The sequence below is a fragment of the Dermacentor andersoni genome, chromosome 1 (genome assembly GCF_023375885.2).
Source record: "Dermacentor andersoni chromosome 1, qqDerAnde1_hic_scaffold, whole genome shotgun sequence".
NCBI lineage: Eukaryota > Metazoa > Arthropoda > Arachnida > Ixodida > Ixodidae > Dermacentor > Dermacentor andersoni.
The window spans coordinates 295,106,246-295,124,698 of record NC_092814.1 but is presented as its reverse complement, the minus strand read 5'-3'; the positions used below and the strand labels follow the sequence as shown (position 1 = coordinate 295,124,698).

The following is an 18,453-nucleotide window of genomic DNA, read 5'->3' as shown; positions in this document are numbered from 1 at the left end:
ATGATGGAACCGCTCAGCACGAATGCTAGTGAATAGAACGCGAAATACGTGTGCTCATTAATGTGCGCGACTATGCCCAAAAGTCGAACAGATAATAGCGCACAATTTATCCGCTGTGTATGTGCGATTATTCGCTACGAATCGGTTAAAAATAACAATTAAAAGGAGTTAGCCGCACGTGCTTACGTCTCAAAATTGGAGCATACAGCTCAAGAGGTTATCCCACTTACTGAATGAAGGTCACCAGCGGATAGTAGGTCACAGTCATATAACAAAAAGGGAGGTAGGGACGCTGATTTTAACATAGCATATAGATGCCATTTGGACCACAGGCTAGGGCGTGTTGCTCCATGGCTGATGCAATGCAACTGCGTTTTTTTTTCGTTCAGTTATATGTAATCTTTACAGATAACTCTGGCGCGCATGACGAAGCACAAACACAAAAAAAGAAGCTTCAATGGAATGAACACACACACACACACACACACACACACACACACACACACACACACACACACACACACACACACACACACACACACACACACGTTCGTCACATGTTTACAAACGTGTGAAAAGTGAAAGCCACTCAAATGTGAAAACAGTGGAAATTTAATGAGGGGGGGGGGAAACTTGATTGGCTCTACTAATAAAATCTATTGCCTGGCGTGCTTACGTGACGCCCCAGACATCTAGTCATATAGCTACGTACTATTCGCGCTTCCTCTGTGTCGCTGTTCTTAATCTTTCCCTCCCCCTTTTCCTTTCCCCTAGTGCAGGGTAGCCAACCGGGCTCAGTCCTGGCTAACCTCCCTGCCTTTCATTGATCATTTCTCTCTCTCTCTCTTTCTCTCTCTCCTCTCTCTCTGTGTGTGTGTGTTGCTGTGAACGCACAAAAAAAGAAAAAAACAGGCTCTGAATTTGCGAAGCTTTTCGTTCGTAAGTGATCTTTGCCACTGGCAAAGAGCACTTACGATCACTCACAGTGTTTACCTTCAATTTGGTTGCCACTGGCAAAGATAAATGGATCTAGCATCAGAGCTCTTCCGCGAATACGGGTCTCATCAAAAACTTACGCTGAAAATGTTCGAAACAGCAGATACCAGTCAATCTCGAGGATGAACATATTAGCGAAGGCGGCCGCGGCCAACAAGAAAAGGATCTTACGAACGTAAAGCAACGCGAATTAGGCCCTGGCGCTGCGTTTGTTTACCTTCAATTTCGTTCCATCGTTTGTCCCGTTCCGTTACGCATAGACACTCTGCATATAAGTATCTCCCATCGCAAATTGGGAGCTATAGAAACTGCAGTGCTGCGCGGCAACACTTAACTAGTAAGCGCAGGTGCGCCATTGCGAAAAACGCAGCGCGTGCGCCCCCATTAAGGGAGCAGCGAAACGAATCCGGGCCGTCGTCGGGTCGCACCTTGCCAGAGGCGCCGCGGGTCAAAGTCGCGCGACGCGGGCCACCGAGCCACGGTCTTACGGGACGACGCTGACTTCCCGGCGGCAGCTGCTGCTAAGCCCCCCCCGTCCGCCTTGGCGCTTAGCGCAACTCCTCTTGCGCCGTCTCTTCTCCCTCGCCCTCAGCACCGCCGCACCGAACAAGTACAGAGCGGTGGGAGGCAGCCAGAGAACGACGCCAAAGAGAAACACGAAGCCGCTAAGCACTTTCGAAACAACGCGGGGGAGCGCGGTTCGATACCGCAGCTCACCGGCCTGGGCAGGAAGTGCGCGACGGTACAAGCATGGCTTCGTGGTTTTTCCGAGCGTTTTATGGGCCAGTGCTCCCAGAGGAACTCCGAGCAGAAGGCTTTATTAGGAACTTGAGCAAGTTGCTGAGGTCTACGGGCCTTCAAGATATACCTTGAAAGCGCCGCCTGCTCACCGCTGTATGGTATACACGGTTACATTGTTCGTGCTCGTCTCTCTCTATCCCCCTATCACCCTTTTTCTCTTTTTTTATCCCCCGACCCACTCCCCCTCGTGCGAGGCAGCCAACCAGAACTATACCTTGTGTTAATCTTCCTGCCTATCTATGAGATCCTTTCTTTCTCTTCTCTCTCACTCTCTCCCTTGTGGGCAGAGGGGGAGGGGAAGTAAGTAAATAAACAAACGACACATCTTTTATTTAGATATAGAAACAAGGGAAGGTAGGCTACGTCAGAGCCGGCTATACCAAGGTCCCAAATTCGTTACTCAAACAACAATAAAGAAGGAAAAGAAAGAATAAAATGTCAAAAAGCACGATACACCATACGAACACAAGCGCACAATTAGTGTGTCATCTGTGGGCCACCAGCGCCGAAAGCAAAGTTCAGTAACTACAAGATAGTAAACTTACAGAGGAGTGAATGAGAACACAAAGTCTCTTCATATATACATAAGGACACCACGACCGCGCGATCAGATTGTTAAAAGAGAAGCACAATGTAGACGACAAAACAGTAATGCCAATTACAGGCACTTATAATATTAGTCTTCACTAAATAATCGCGAAGGGCACTCACGGCACTGCTCTGCTGATCAGGGCACGACTGCGGTGCCGCGTTCCAAGCACTTTGCTCACTGTGCGAGGACGTTTGTCAAAGGTGTACAAACGCTCACGCAGGCGAACCCGATGTTGGTCATATTAGGCTCATTCTACGATAATATGCTCCACTGAAGCGTCGGAGTTTTCACAGTAACTACAATGGGAGACGTTCGTCCGTTCCCCACCTGCGGCACGTTGTTTTTTCATCCACATTAATTTGCATCAATTAATCATTTCTTTAATTCAATTAGTAAATACAAGTAATTTCCCCTATGTTTTCCTTGGTGTCTTTGTTTGTTGGCTTCTCATGATATAGTCCTGCACTCGACATATATACTGTTAATGTCTGCTCTGTCTCATCGATTTGGTCGCACTGCGTTGAGACAGGAGCATCTCAGCAGCGATTGCAGAGCCCCACTGTAGACACTTTGAGTGGATGGACACTGTTAACGATTGAGTAATATCAAGATAACGCAATATATCATTAGCGCTGGGCATGTTACTCAATCCGACAACTCGTTTAACCGCTTCCATCCGTTCGCCGCTGTGTCCTCTCGAGTTGGCCCATTTCGAACAGTGGGTTTATATGATTAGAGGAGGAACTGCTAGTTTTACAAGGTGGGCGAAAGTATATGCGTGCAACAAACTCTCGCTTATCATCAGCAGTGACTATCAATATCCAGCTGTCAACGTCAATACAATGTGTTCGATCTCACGCACGCCTTTAGCGAGATTAAGTCGGACATTGGGTGCTGATCGATAATGAAATTGGCCTGTAAGAGACGCGCGTTACAACTTATGCTTTGGTTATGCAAATATAACGTATACATACAACGTACATACAACAGTGCACAAAGAGAATGGTAGAAAGAACAGAGAAGACAACAGAGGTTCAAAGTCGTCGATCTGTGTTACGTCCTGCTCAGTTTTGTGTATTTGTTTCAACGAAGCTGGCGATGCATTCCCTCTAGGTCACGTTCAATTCTCTTCGGTGGTTTTCTTCGTTAGTCTGTGTGCGTGTTTGACAAAAGATGATATTCTAATTGGCAGTCTACAGAGCCAGATTTCTGCTTTTTAAAGAATACGTGGCACACGCCTTGTCGCTCCTGAAGCCGTAAGGTTGAATGGGCATTCCTAAGCAAAGTTGTGAACAGCGCATATCATTTCATTTTTCATCACACCCATCTGGAATAGCCGGAAGACAAACCTCTCCAGGATTTATTAAAGAGGCTCTCTCTCTAAGCAAACTGTCAATTTATTTCGGCACGGACTTCACTTTCAACGTGCGGCGGCTATATAGTATACAGCAAAGTTTTAATTTATATCTGCGCGGCCCTCACATCAGTTCCCCACGCGGTACAGCCCCATTCCAAGAAAAGCACCAAGAGCCAATACCTGAAGCTCAGAAACTGACCTATACAGACCTCAGTGGCCAACTGTGGTGTCGATGTGAACCTCTATCCTCTCTTCCTCTATTTTTAACCCTTAATTCTCTTTGAGATTGTGGAGGGTAGCGAACCGGACGCGCCCTTCTGGTTGACCTCACTGCCTTCCATCTTTCTCTATACTACCTTTCTCTCTCTATTCTAAGGCAAATGTGGTTGATGCTGGTGGTCGCTCACTACCTCTAAGTCTCCGGTGTTCACATTCCTTGTTTCTGCGATTAGCTGCAACACGATAACGCTTTTTCGACAAGAAAAAAAAAAAACAAATCCGGCAATTTGTAGATAAAAGGCATACAGAGAAATAGACAAAAGCTGGGAATTGTTCGAGGCAAACGTCAAAAAGCACTCGCGTGTGCACCATCACAACTTCTTTTCGACGTTTACGCAATGCTCCACTATACAGGCACCAGATAACTGTCGAAAGAGGGCACGTATTCACAAAGCAAGCACTTACGCTAGAACTGTCCGTCGGCGAAAATTGCAACCAATCCTGATAGTGGGGCATATTATCATCGAAGGTATCTGGCCAATGGCAAATAACGCTTATAAGCAAAAACATATTTGTGAATTCACCCCCTCCACCCCTTCCCAAATGCGCTGCGCGAAATACCATACTCACGTTGCTCTGACCGTTACGGGCTTTAGCCAAGGAAGAAGCTAGTGAACCGTCAGTGCCACCGTCTGCAAAGGAATAAAATAAAGGTACGGAAGTAAATTTCAGCGCTAATAACTAAAGCACAAACTTAACGCGCCGCTTCGTTTCTTACGGCGGATGTTTCGATTCATGCTGCCGTATTATTACACCGCAGTGTAACGACAGCGCAGCAGTTTTTGTTGTAGACGAAAAAAAAATGCATGACAATATACGCCAAATCCCTTTACAATAAACGTAATAGAGAAAGAGGTTATAAGCCTGCTACCGACTACTTCTGACCCTTGGAACCAGCGTTGGGCTACTCCCCACAATAATGCTTAGGGGCGATGCGATGGCAGCCGCGCACTGACAAAGCCAAGCTATCGAGGTCAAAAGTGCATTGGTATACGCAAAGGGCAGCGATGCATATGTGTTGCCATGCGTGTTGCGTGCGGGATGCTGTTTTCGATGTCTCGGCGCAGTGACCGGAGATGGTGCTCTGCGAAGACTTCCTGTTTCGTTTCATCTTCTCTTCTTTTTTTCTTTTCTTTATACGTCTCTTTCCTTCGTGCAGCTACGCTCCTCTCTTCTTCGCCGTTGACTATGTTTACCATGTTAAGAATGGCCGCTCTAAGAGAGCTTCCTCATCTTGCTCGGAATGTAACGCTGGCTCGCTGGAATACTCCACAGAATTTAAACCGTCGCTTACACAGCCATCCGTCATTACGATTGCAGTCCCCGCAAATCTGTCACAATGCGACCCTACACTGATTTTTCGGCTGTGGGCATATACGAGTATACCTTCACTAAGTCATACTTCTATAGTAGTTTGGCGACCACTCAGTGCAGATGTGAGGTGACTACCGAGCACCTCTTCTGCCCCTGTTCCCAGTTCGACGGACAACGCCAGACTCTTCGGTGTGTCTTGAGCAGACTGAAAGATCGGCCTTTTATTGAAGCTAAGGTTTTGGGAGCCTGGTCTCATCGCTCATCAGGCCAGAACCATACATCTGCGCGAGTTCTTCTGCAATCCCCGAAGGCCCCACAATATAGACACGCTGCGCCTTGCCAAGTGAACTTGACTGGTGTAAACGCCTGTCTTCACTCTGTCTACCCCTCTATTTCGCTCTTTCATACCCCGCCACACGTATCGGTAGCCGACAGGACAAAATCTAGTTAACCTTCCTGTCTCCCCCCTACCCCCCTATGTCTCTCTCATTTCATCTCTTTCGCATATTCATCTGTGCTGTAGCCGAGGGGTCTTAAGGGTCTGACTACCAAGCACAGTGGGCTTCACTTCTAATCACAGAAGCACAATCGCATGCTATTTCCCTTACTTTTCCTGAGCGCTCACGGACCGTCCGTGACGATTTTACTTCCCGTACACAGGCATTGGTAACTTATGAAAAGCGATTGGCTATTGCCACTTGATGGGATGTTTCTCATTTCCACGGCCCGCACACTTCAGTATATATAACTCACCGCCCAATGTGATCAAATGTCAATCAAATCTCCTCGGAAAGCAGCTTCCGTAGAACGCCAATGGCGCCGCAGCGACACAAACACCACCCAGACAGAAATGATTGGTCTTACAGGTGGGACCACCGCAAAAAAATATGTGTGGACGCCAAGCTACACACATCTGAACGTCGCAAAGAGGAAAACACGCCGTATAGGCTGTCCGGTCGTTAGGTGTTCGGCCAGCTGCAGTGAAGGATGCTGTCACAGATATACCACCTGGGTCCTCAATGTCATCGTTCCATCAATGAAAATAAATAAAACAGGAATGAATGGAAACCAAACGTCACAGAGACAGCATGAATGTAAAACAGAAGCAGGACGAATATTTCTTCCACTGCGAAGCTTTCTTTCTGAGAATTACGTATTTCCTTTGTAGTTTAGTGCTACTCCAGGGTAGCTGACAGTTGTTCACTTTCATAAAACTACCTCCACGTATGCGAAAGCAGCATTATTCGCACACACACAAACACACACACACGCGCGCGCGCGTATTTAACTTAGCGACCATCATCGCTTACTGTCTAATTCATCACCTGAGAAACGACCGTGCCACCGCAGGTATCAGTGCTCTGTATGTAAAGGCCTCTCGGCAAGCTAGCAAGGTCGGAATTTGCGCTCTCGACACATGATGCTAATCGTTGATCATAACGAACCCACGCGGAGAGGAAGGTGCCCAAACGAAACGCATGCAAATACTTTGGATTGTGCTGAAAGTACCATGCCCTTGTGGCTGAATTTTGATTTTACAGCGAAGCTGTTAACATCTAGTTGGTCGGCATTTTTCGTGTCCGCGTCCGTTAGCCAAAAATGTGGGCTGATCCCGGCGGCAGTACAGGCCAGGAACAGTGGCTCGTACTTTCGCAAGGCAGAGGCTTCAAGCACTCAGCAAAGTGAAGCGAACAGTGCATACATTCTTTGGAATCACACAACATACAGAACAGCATACGTTTCAATAAAGAACAAGCGCAAAACAAGCACCCGAACCGCATAATTGATGATCAGGCGCTCCTTATATGAATGCGAAGCACGTATAGCCCTCCCCGCATACGTTTCCCGGTAACGATTACTGTGGCTCAAGCTGCTGCGGCGACGGCAGCTTGAGACGTGGGGTGTGACATTCCGTAGCCTTTCGTACATAGAAGAACCAGCCTAGCAACTGATTTCGACGTTGTTGGACCACCGCTATGTGCGGCAGCGTGCTGCCAAAATTACCACCATTACTACCATTACTCCCATTACTCTAAATTGCCGTTACTACAACTACTCTAAAGCAATAAAGCCTTGCATACCCCCCTCACCAGTTGTAGTTGTGGTTTTCAATAGCTTCGCTGGGCATCCACTCTCGCAGGGCCGGCGAGTCCATTGTTTTTTTTTTTTTTAGACATTTAGCGGCTAGCTGGTATTCTGCTGCGAGTGGACGGAGCAGTTTTTCTTATACATTGAAATACCATCACGCTAAGCATCGCCAGCGTGTTCCGTTGAAACGCAGAGCTGTCGGCCTTCCTGCGCAGTGCACCAAGTCAAAGCGTGTAAAGCTTCGAGTCCCGTATTCACAAAAACGTACTGACTTTAGAACTGTTCGTAAGAACAGGCACCAGCCAACCGTCAAGTAAGACATAATATGAAGGCGGTAGGACAACGGGAAACTGCTCTTACAAACAAAAAGGTTTCTCTATTCGGCCGCTGTTATACATCAGAATTCTCAGCAAAGCACAGGTGACCTTACGCTCACCGTAACTTCTGCAATTTATGCATAAACGTCTGAACCTATATATATATATATATATATATATATATATATATATATATATATATATATATATATATATATATATATTGTAACTTCAATGCACTTCACCGTTCAACACGCGCGATCCATGTGTCGCATTTTAGCTTTCTTGATGCTCAATCAAAACAATAATCGTAACTGTAAACGTCAAACTGCCAGATCGAAAAGCCGGAAGGCCATATCACTCCCCTTACATCACACAGTGACTTGCGTAGTAGTAAATCGCGTATAACGAGCGATGCGCATCGTCTCGCCGAGAATAATGCACCGTTTTTCTCTTCAGCCATGCTCAGTATGATATAGGATCCACGCTCGAGAGACACGGGAACTCTGCTCATGCTCTGACCCCTTCAACCACCGCATATCTTGTTATTTAAGGTATATACACACATGTACTGAAAAAAAAAAAAATCGGGGGTGTTACGCGCCAAAACAACAATATGATCGTGAGGCACGCCGTAGTGGGTGACTCCGGATTAATTTTGACCCCCTGGGGTTCGTTAAAGTGCACCCAATGCACGGTACACGGGCGCTTTTGCATTTCGCCCCATCGAAATGCGGGCGCCGCGAACAATATTTGATCCCGCGCCTTCAGCCATAGCAGTGCAACGCCAAAGTCACATATATACCACCCCGGCGGGTCACTCGCGGCCTTGGGCGACTCTCAAGCCGCGTTTCAAGTCAACGCAACGAAGGTACATCGCATTTTCTTGCGCTACATGATAAGGCGATGCGCCAGCGTGTGCATGCAACGCATCATCCTTCGTGCCATAGTGACCGAAACGAGCTCGAACTTGGTTTTAGCGAGCGCGTCTCGCCTGTAAGCGGAGGAGAGCAAACGCCACGCAGGAGTCTCGCTTTCGCTTTCTTCACCTTGATGTGATGCCCTAGCCGTTTAAGAGAATTCCCTGGAAGCGACTTCACCCACTCACGCTATATATCCCGGCTGGCGTCTTACTATACAGCGCATCAACCCCGTTTAGATCAATGTAAGGCACTAACGAAATATTGGTTCACTGTCGCATTCGTGTAAGCACGGCATCACTCGAACAGAGAAACAACTCTACACATAGGTTCTGGTCAATAATCTACGCGCTTCTCTAAGTTTCGTACAAAAATTACTACAGGGGAACAATGACGCTGCAATCGTACCGCTACCACGGGAATGACGATTAGTACATGGATAGGTCTAATATCCGTTGCTTATGATTTCATTAATTCTTGTGACGTTATTTATTACGCTTTATCTTTGCAAACTTCTAAGAACTCATAGTTTTCTAAACACGGCACGGAAATCAGTATCTGTCCACATGCGTAAACATTGCACTTGTAACGCAATTATTCGTTGAAAATGATCAAATTGCTACGTCACGAAGCCGTTTAAAGCCATAAGGTCGAAGCGTATATAGGTTAGCCAAATCCGCGTGTATTGCCCATCATTCCCGTTGAACCGCCATATATCTTTCGTAAACACTAGCTGCAGAGGTTCCTCTCGTAATTTTTGTAGTGCACTCTACGGGGCCCGAAGGACAAACTAGCACGCGCCTTTGCGACGCACAGCCGCGCCGCGGGTGCAGCCATACGCATGGCTCGCCGCAGCAGTATACACGAATACTGCGCAGGGGAGTATCCACGCCACGTGCCCCACGGTTCGAACCTCGCGTGGCAGCTGTTCTCGGCGGTTTCCACGCGTGGCCTCCCCTCCTCCTCCTCCCTTCTGCTACTCTTCACCGACCAGCGCGAGAGAGTGTCTCAATCTCGAGGGCCCTCACGCGCAGTTGCGACGCCGCCGTGGGCTGCTGCTGCCTGGCCTCCTTCTACTGTCGGTCGCACCCCCCTCAGCGGCGTGTCACTTTATTTTTAGGGCACGCGCTCGAAGCGACGCAGCCCAGCAACGCAGGACACAGTCTCAGAAGCAACGCTTCGCGCACACGGCAGCGGCAGAGGAAGCCGCGGTAGAAGCACGTACCGAAAGGCTGCAAGAGATGCGATGCGAATATTCCTGCAATGTATACGATATATACTACTGTCTGTGCGGGAGAGGAAAGCTTGAAGGTAACACTGTGGCATACAGTCCGAGGAAACGTGAGCCGCAGAAACGTGCTTACCGACTACGCAGCAAAGCAGTTCCAAAACCGTAGTTTATAAAATATTTACTTCCATTGTAGCAATAGTAGTGGTGATTTCCCCGAGGATCATGCAGTCGTACGCGCAAGTGTCGCTGTTCAATGCGCTTTGGTTTTTGTCCTAAGCAGTGCCCTTGGGAGAGAATGCACTACCGTGTTATATCTCGGCTATCTTATCGAGCTCTAGACGAGGGGTACAATGCCTGCCTGTTATAGCGGGGAAAAGGGTGCACACAGGAAAAGCATAGTGAGTAAAGGGACGAGGTAAGGTACGAGGTGAAGAAAGGGGCACAGAAGCAAGTGGCAGGCAGTTAAGCAAAAATCAGTTGATCGCACAGCCTGCAGGGGCGCGACAAAGCGCACACATATGAGCTGAGCACTCTGGCATACTTGAGAATGCAACTCTTACATTCTGCTATGCGCATCTGACGCGTGCAGCCAGCGACGTCAGTTCTGTTGCATGCGACTTCCTGAGGGTGAAACGCTTCTGCGTTAAATAAAAAGGAGACGAGACATGCATAGGTGTTCTTCAACGAGCAACAATGACACACGCAACACACGCAGCCAGGCCTGAAAAGTCGGGCATGGTTGCCGTAAAGCCATGATGAGGATGAAAGAAGGATCAGGCCAGAAGGAGGCTATAGTCGAACAAATTTTTAAAAACCTCAAAGGGCCGTTGAAAGCCTGCTCTATTGTGTCAGTGTAGCACGTAGGGTATAGTTCAGAACGAACAGAACGAAATGCGACAGGGGAGGGGGGGGGGGAGCTGATCTTTGACCGCTGCGCAACAGCTGAATGACTGTGCCTCGGAATGGGTCGTCCGCATTTCTCTCGTATGCTCGTCCCAACAGTCAGTTCGACGTCACGCCCGCTCGAAATCAATCCTCCGTTGTCCCCGCGCGCATGTTGACGAGCGAATCGCAAGAGCGGGCGAGGATCGTCGTCGCCATTAGGCCGAGGCTTTCGCCGGGGCGCGCTTCGCCGGTTTCGAAACCCCGTCGCATCCGCCGGCACCTCGACGCCGCCGAGAAGGCCGCGGTCGAGCGCGGCTGCGAAGAAACAATGGCTCCACGCGGGAGTTACGCCTTCCCGTGCTGTGTCACACCATACGCGGCGACCGAACACAGGACGCCGGCGAAGGAACCGACCGCAGGCAAGACGACCGTCGCAGAAGAAAAACAGTAAATAAAAGCTGGGGTTCGAAGAGAAGGAATGCTGTCAGCCGGCTGGCTTCGCAAAGAGTTGCACTGCAAACAAAAGCTCGCCGCCTTTCTTTCTCTGTCTGCCGTTCGTTGTCGTTTTGCACAGTTCAAACCTCTGGTACGGTTGCTTAGGATGTTCTTTAAATAGTTTTGTTAATCTGTTGCGCGCCGCTTTTGATTTTTTTATATGGCCCGATACCGTTCGAGGCTATTGTTGTTTTATTTGCGAAGGAGCAGCCTTCTGGAAGTGGGGCTGACGGGTGTTTATCTGGCGTCTGCGCTCCGGCGAGGTTTCGTTGCATTGTTACGCTTCTGACAACGGCGCGCTCTTCTGTAAACTAAATCCGCTTTGTCTTAGTGCAATGTCCTCCAGCGCGCCGGCCAAGCTTCTTTGTAAGTGCCAAAGTACGCCGCAATGGGCCGGGCGGTGAACTTAGAGGCACGGGAGATCAAGAAAGTACGAAGGTTTTTTCATTCTTCCAACTCCCGCGGTAAATATTCTCTGCCTGCGTTAATACAAATCCAAATTAAGTAATCCAAACGAAACCACAACGGCCGTATCGAGGCTAAGTCGGGCGGTGCTGCTGAACACATCCAATTAACGTACATGTTCACACTTGTCCTCAGATACGGACCGGTGACCCATATCTACGCCCTGACCGTGACAAGCTGCACTTCAGGTATACCTTCAGTCGACCCCAGGGTTCCTTGCGCTTCAACGTCACGATGGAGACAAAGGAAATCGCCGACGCTCTTCGAACTATCACAGATAATTTTTTACGCCCTCGGGTATGTCTTCCCGGTCCTGGAAAAGGCATTTTGTTATCCATGCGGTATAGCATTCGGAAGACTGGGAGGGAGGGTGCGTGTGCTAAGTCGCAACAGTCAAAGGAAAACAGGTAAGCAGCCGACGTGGCTAGCCGATACATGGACATGATGGCAATTGCGAGCGGCAATGTAGTACGGCATCGCACATACTCGTCGAGCGGACGTAACTGCAACGTCAACAGAAGGGCAGGCAAGTGCGGAACAACGTTTCGGCGGCGGCGCCCACGACGACAGGACATTCCTGGAGCGAGCTCGACGCCGCGCAACCGATGAACCGCGACGCGGCAGTGGAGCGGCCGGGCGAGGGTCCGAAGGGTTGTTGCTCCTCTCGCGTCCCTTTCTTTGTTCGTGTTCGGCGCCAGCGCGGAATGCGCAATTCTCCGCTTCGCGATGCGAACCGCTGGCTACACGCCCGCGCGGATGTCGACAGCCCCTCGCCGGACTGTGCCCCCAACTCCGGCGGTGACGGAGCAGCGAGCGATGAGGGCGAGGCGCCGGCAGTGCGGAAGGGGGGTGGCAGCTGCGTGTTTGGTGCCCGTCCTGGTGCGCTCCGCGTACTTCGCGCGTCCGTCCTACTACTACGAGTCCCACGCATCCTTCGCAAGGCGTCTGTTTTCCATCACGCCTAATACGCTACATTCTTTTACGGGTGCCGTTTGCTTTCATAACGTCCGCTCGAATGGCAGTGTGAAGCAAATAAATGGCTACCGACTAATTTCGCGCGGAGTGATGTTTTGACAGTTGCCGGTAAAGCCAAAGGCATTATTATTCGCTTCGCCGAGTTCTAAATGCACCGCTCACCACCCACGGTGGGCTCACGTGGCACGCTTCATGGAGAAGCTTCCAGTCGGATGATTCTGCCGATAACGCTGCTCGCACAGCACATCAAGAAGAACACAGCGTTCCAATTCCGCTTTCGAGGACTGACGCTGCAAGGCAGCTTAGACACCTGGCACGCAGTCTCACACTGACCGATTGGAACTCGCCAAACTTACGACTTACGCGACTGCATCGACTAAACCCCTCTCTGCAACTCCGACCTCCACTCGGACTTCCTCGACGTGAAGCTACGCTTCTCTGTCGCCTTTGGTTAGGAGTTGCCTTCACAAAGGCATACTCTACATTAATTGGAGTGACTGACAGTGGAGCATGCGAGGTCTGTGGCACGGAAGAAAACATCGACCACCTGCTGTGCCATTGTCCACGATACACCCCTGAGAGACAAGAACTTGCGAAAGCTTTTCAAAAACTGGACAATCGGCCGCTTTCTGTGCAAGTGCTGCTGGAACACCGCCCCCATCGCCCGTCGGCCCATAAAGCGGTGAAGGCGCTTTTGTGTTTCTTAAGGACGACGGGTTTGTGCGACCATCTGTGACTTTTAATGCATTTTCTGTAAGATCACACGCGTCAGCGAACTCGCCGCAATTTCCTTCTTTCCTTTCTCCCCTCTCTCCCTGTGATCTTTGTTTTCCCCTTTCCCATTCCCCGGGTGTAGGGTAGCCAACCGGACGTTATTCTGGTTAACCTCCCTGCCTTCTACTTTTCTCTTCCCTCCTCCTTCCAGTCGGACAGCGCGGAATACTGCCGCGGAAAGTTTCGCCTCGTCGAACTGTGTCCGCACGCATACGAAGCCCCTTTCGTAAACGATGACAAATTATGTTCCTAGGTGGCGCTCTCTGGCTCACATTTAGCTAGGGCCTTCCCTCACTAAAACATCGGTCTCGGGGCGGCAATAACAAAAATAAGAAAACCGAAAGAAACCATATAGTCGGCTACGTGTGTACTGTCGACATACAAAATTAAACATGTAATGTGACCGCCCACACGTTAAGCGTAATTTTTCAAATGTAGCCATTATAATTGATGCGGCATAGGTTTAGCGTTGATAGCTTGGGATCATAGAGTGCTATAAACAGGTAATGTGACGTTCCTTTATTGTGGGGCTTACATGTCTCGCGTGGCACTACACACATGAGTGCTTGCCCCCTTGCGATACCGCTTGAGTACAGAGCTCTAGAGTGGGCGTGGTATCTCGCTCTAGCGCACGTAACGGGTAAAATTATGACATACTATAAATGGGAATCCATGCACGTTCTAAAAAAGAAAAGAGCAAAAGAAGCAAGCTGAAGACAATACACATAGGTTGCTCCACCATTTGAATGTATGTCCAGCTAGCATTACGGCAGGTTCTTTGCCCTGATTCTTGTGTGCACCTTGCAAACAGAAGTTGTACCCTCTGCCACTCCTCGAGCAACCACACCACCTCCTCTCTGCCCGCCTTCCCATCGATCATCACTGCTGGCGGTAACTAGTACACGTTACAAAACTAAACTGAGGTCAACGGCAGCAGCGAAAAGAACAACTCCGTCGATGAACGCATTTTCGCAAATTGGTGACCACAGCACTGATAGAACTCCAACTGCGCGGTGCCCATCTCGTCAACATTGCTTTCGCAGACACCCTCTCTGGAACGCCGGAATGTCCGGAGCGTATACCTCCAACCCACGCTGGGCGTTGGTAACAAGTGTTACACAAAATGGATGCACGTCGCTCAGTGACACAACGAAGAAAAAAATACAAACGAGAAGATGAAAAGCGACGCCAGCCGAAATGCTTCCCGACAGACTCGGAGGGGCGACGGCAGATGTGGGGGGCATAGGCGGCGGCGGCGGGTGTGGGCGGCGGAAGGAGGGGACAGCTTCCAGACGAGTCGGCCGGCAAGCAGCAGCAGCAGATCGAGGGGGGCGCGTGGCGTTGCTCCAGCCCCGCTATGCGCGCCTGGTCACAAAGACGACGACGCGGGCCGGAACGCAGAGCGTGGCTGTAGCGAATCGCCGGCTGCCAGTCTTTTTGCTCTCTCTCTCTCTCTTCATTCCGCTGCGGTCGAGGTTTCTCTTGTTTTTGTCGCATACCGACGCGTCCCTCCCCCTCCGCCCTTTCTTGCCTCCTGGCATGTACTCGGTCCTCTACATACCAATGCGCATGACAGCTCCTGTCCGCATTCCTCGGCATGGCGTCTTCATTCGCGATGAAGCGAAGCGCGGACTGCTGAAGTACAGTGGACGTTTCCCCGGCAGGGAAATCGAGCAAAGCAACAACGTCCGCGTTCATCTGGACTGGCTTCGACGAAGGCACAACAGGAAGGACCGCGGCTCGACTGACCCGCATTGCATTGCGGCGGCGTTGCCAAACGTTTCTGCGAAAAGTCCCGACGCTGCGCTTGAGGGGAAGAGAGAGAGATTGCTCTGACCTTACATTTGCCCACGCGCGCGAATTTTTAAAGAATTGTTTTCGTACAAAGGCGTAGTTCCCTGCTTCTACAATCACCTGAACTGCACTACGCGCGTACGAGCAGACTAACGGAAACATAAAACACGTGAACAACCTTCCACGTTCGTGTTCTTTTGTGAATCATGCGGAACCAACGCGGAACCGCTTTTATTATTTTCCTAATAATAATCACTGTTATCTGGGCCACTGAGGTAGGTCCGCGCCCTAGACTTCAGTATAACTGTCAATGTAAGCACCAGGCCATTGGAAGGCAATTAAGTGAATGATTTCCAACCCCTGTGCACGTTCAGCCTCCAACTACATTAGACACGCCGCTGCTCAACCCGTTTACTCGAAGACCACCTGCAGCGCAAGCCACTTCAGTCACCAAAAAAAAGCACTTTATTTTCTTGAACACGCAGTGGCGGCTTAGCGGCTGTAGAGCGTTGTGCTGCTAAGCACGTGCTAATATATTGGCTCTCCATTCGCTTTGCGAACCATCTGTTGATATGACAAAGGCTCCGACTCGGTTTGCACGCGGCCGCCGTCGAGAGAAATGATGCATTTCGACCACAGCATTAATTACGAAACATGTACCATGCCCAAGCAAATTGCGCACCGTTTCTTCGAAGAAACACTGCGCAGCCGGACGGCCACTGACTTTGCCCGTTGTCATATACAGGTACGCGTCCTTAACGGATTTCGCCATTCGCCGCGCAGCAAGAGCGCTTCCGTGCTGAGTTCACGTCACCTGTCATATATTCATTTATCAATTTAACGTTGCGGAGAAGCCGGCGACATACTCACATTTCCAATGCATAATACATAAATAAATCAAGCTTCCTATACGGAAGACACTGCGCAGTTCTTCAGTGTTCTTTTTCAAGGGTGCTGTTACATAAGCCGCTCAGGTGCCCGTGTTCAGTGAGCAGTACCCAGCTGACCATTCACTTCAAGTATTCCTATGGACACTCCCGCTACTCCAGTGGGCTCTCGACAGCATTTCGCACTTCACTCTACATTTTTAGACCAATACTGTGCCACCTTAACTGACTCAATTATTTGTCCGCTCTGCACTCGCGCGTAGCTTATGTCACCACATTAGTTGTCGGATCAGCACAGGGCACTCACTGCCTGTATGGGGGTGCACAGGAGGAGGCAGTCCCTGATTCCTTCTCGGCCTGCGTGCCGGGGCCGGGCTCAGACGCAGCCCCTTTTCGGTGGAAATAAAAGTTCTTCATTCATTCACAGGAGGAGAAGAAAATGTTAAGGTTATTTGAAATGTATTCGGTTGAAATGTCCTAAAAAAAGACCGACATTATATATAGACTTATTAAGGAGAAAGCCTTAAGTTGATGCATGGTCCAAAATTTACCGTCCGGAAAATTCGGTGGCACCATAATCCAACAGCACAAAAATGGGGGGGGGGGGGGGGGTTCGAACCTTCGACCTTTGGTGTTACTTAATGCGAAGCTAATTAAAGCACAGTTAATTAATGTTAATCGAGGCACTCGAACCCAGGACCTGTGGTGGGAGAAAACAAGTAATGGGAAGTAACAACGCACTCGAATGAGAATGTCAAGTAAATTAATGAATGTCTCGTGAGCGTGCAGGCTTTCGCCTTCATTCTCCTTTAGCGTATGCTAAAGCGACTGTCAACTTTTTTTTTATTTCGATTACCTCTTCCCGGCGGAGTACTGCCATAGTTTTAATGGTGGCGACACTCTGCGGATCGGACGCGAAACTCCCTACGTACCACGGGCTCCAGTCCAAGTACTTGCCTAGTGCACTGGTCACCTACAGCTGAAGTGGCCTGGCTTTCCTGAGTGAGGCCACTGCCCACTAAGCTGGTGTCGGGGTGTTGCGTGATCACGAACGTTGGTGCATGTTCTGCACAGACGCTCTTATAGCATGCAGTACAGCTTTCTGGAGCACCAGCTATTCCTGACCGAGTGAAAAATCTTTAAGAGCAAGGAGGAGGAAGAAAGACTACTAATAGGCAAAAAAATGAAATGAAAAAAAAAAACGAAAGGAAAACGTGGCGGATTCATGAGCGATGGATCTCCGGACAAGCTGTCGCTCCTGCGCGCTTTGTGCAAAACCGCAACTTTTTTTTTTTTTTCTTGGTACTCACAGGCTGAGTATAACATTGAGTAACTAACACATGTCACACGGTGTTTTTCTTGACGACGCCTTGCCTCCCGGTTCTTTAAGAGCAAACAAGCAAAATAATACAAACCACACGAGACGTGCTGTGCACGAAAGCAAGCCACCGCTTCCCAGGGAATGCGACATCGCACCTGGCGAGACTGAGCGATGGCGGGTGGCCCACACTACGTGACAACGAGCGCAGACGCTATCGTCTCGAGCCCCGAATTGTGATAACTGTTGTCTTCGGGAAAGCAGCCCTAGTGCGCCTTATTGTTCTGAATCCGCACCGCTGCATTCTACGCAGCTGGGCGCTCGGTGCCATCTTACTGCACAGGTGATTGTGCCACAGTGATCGCTCGCCCTTTCTTGGCCTGAGGGAAGAACCGCGGCTAGCTCCTCAGCCCGTTCAGAGAAATACGGGAGCAGAAACCAGCGGCAGATGCTGCAATTGCTTCGTTCGCCTCCTTTCTGAGGCTCTCTTACTATACGTCTCCCGTCCCTTCTCGCCTTGCCCGACGGAACCACGGCATGCGGGAATATGGACGTCAAGGGGGGCGACGGAACGGACATTTAACCACACAGCTCGCTGCGACGAGCGCTGCAGGCAGAAGCCCTCGCGGGGCATCTGCAGCGTCTCCGCTTATAGCCTGCTTCCCCCTGGCTCCGTCGTCGCCAAAGTGCAGTGCTCGGAGGGAAGGCCTTGGCCTTAATGGCTTTCGCCCGGCGCGAGCGATCTGCGGCAGCGACGACCACGCGGCATCGGCGGAGAGATGCGGCGGCGATGGCTGCCGCGCGCACGACCGGGAATGCACGGCTATATATATGTATATATATACACACACACGCTTGGAGAGTCGAAGAACGGGGACGGACAACGACGACAAGACCCCCCCCTGTCGTCGTCCGCTGCCCGGATGTCATCCGACGTACGCGAAATGGACGCCCGGGTGCTTACT

At 50.0% G+C, this 18,453-nt stretch overlaps 1 protein-coding gene across 3 annotated transcripts in view; it reads right to left on the bottom strand.

Moving 5' to 3' along the window:
• The window catches only part of LOC126548579 (SH2 domain-containing protein 4A-like), a 387,266-nt gene that overhangs the window by 97,241 nt on the left and 271,572 nt on the right, over nt 1–18,453 (bottom strand). For 2 of the 3 annotated variants that reach the window (XM_072285115.1, XM_055063310.2), the window contains exon 3: nt 4,596–4,657. The exons of the other annotated variant lie outside the window; for it this stretch is intronic. The gene's annotated coding sequence lies outside the window, so the exon portion shown is untranslated. The remainder of the gene's footprint in view (nt 1–4,595; nt 4,658–18,453) is intronic. 3 annotated transcript variants of the gene reach the window in all.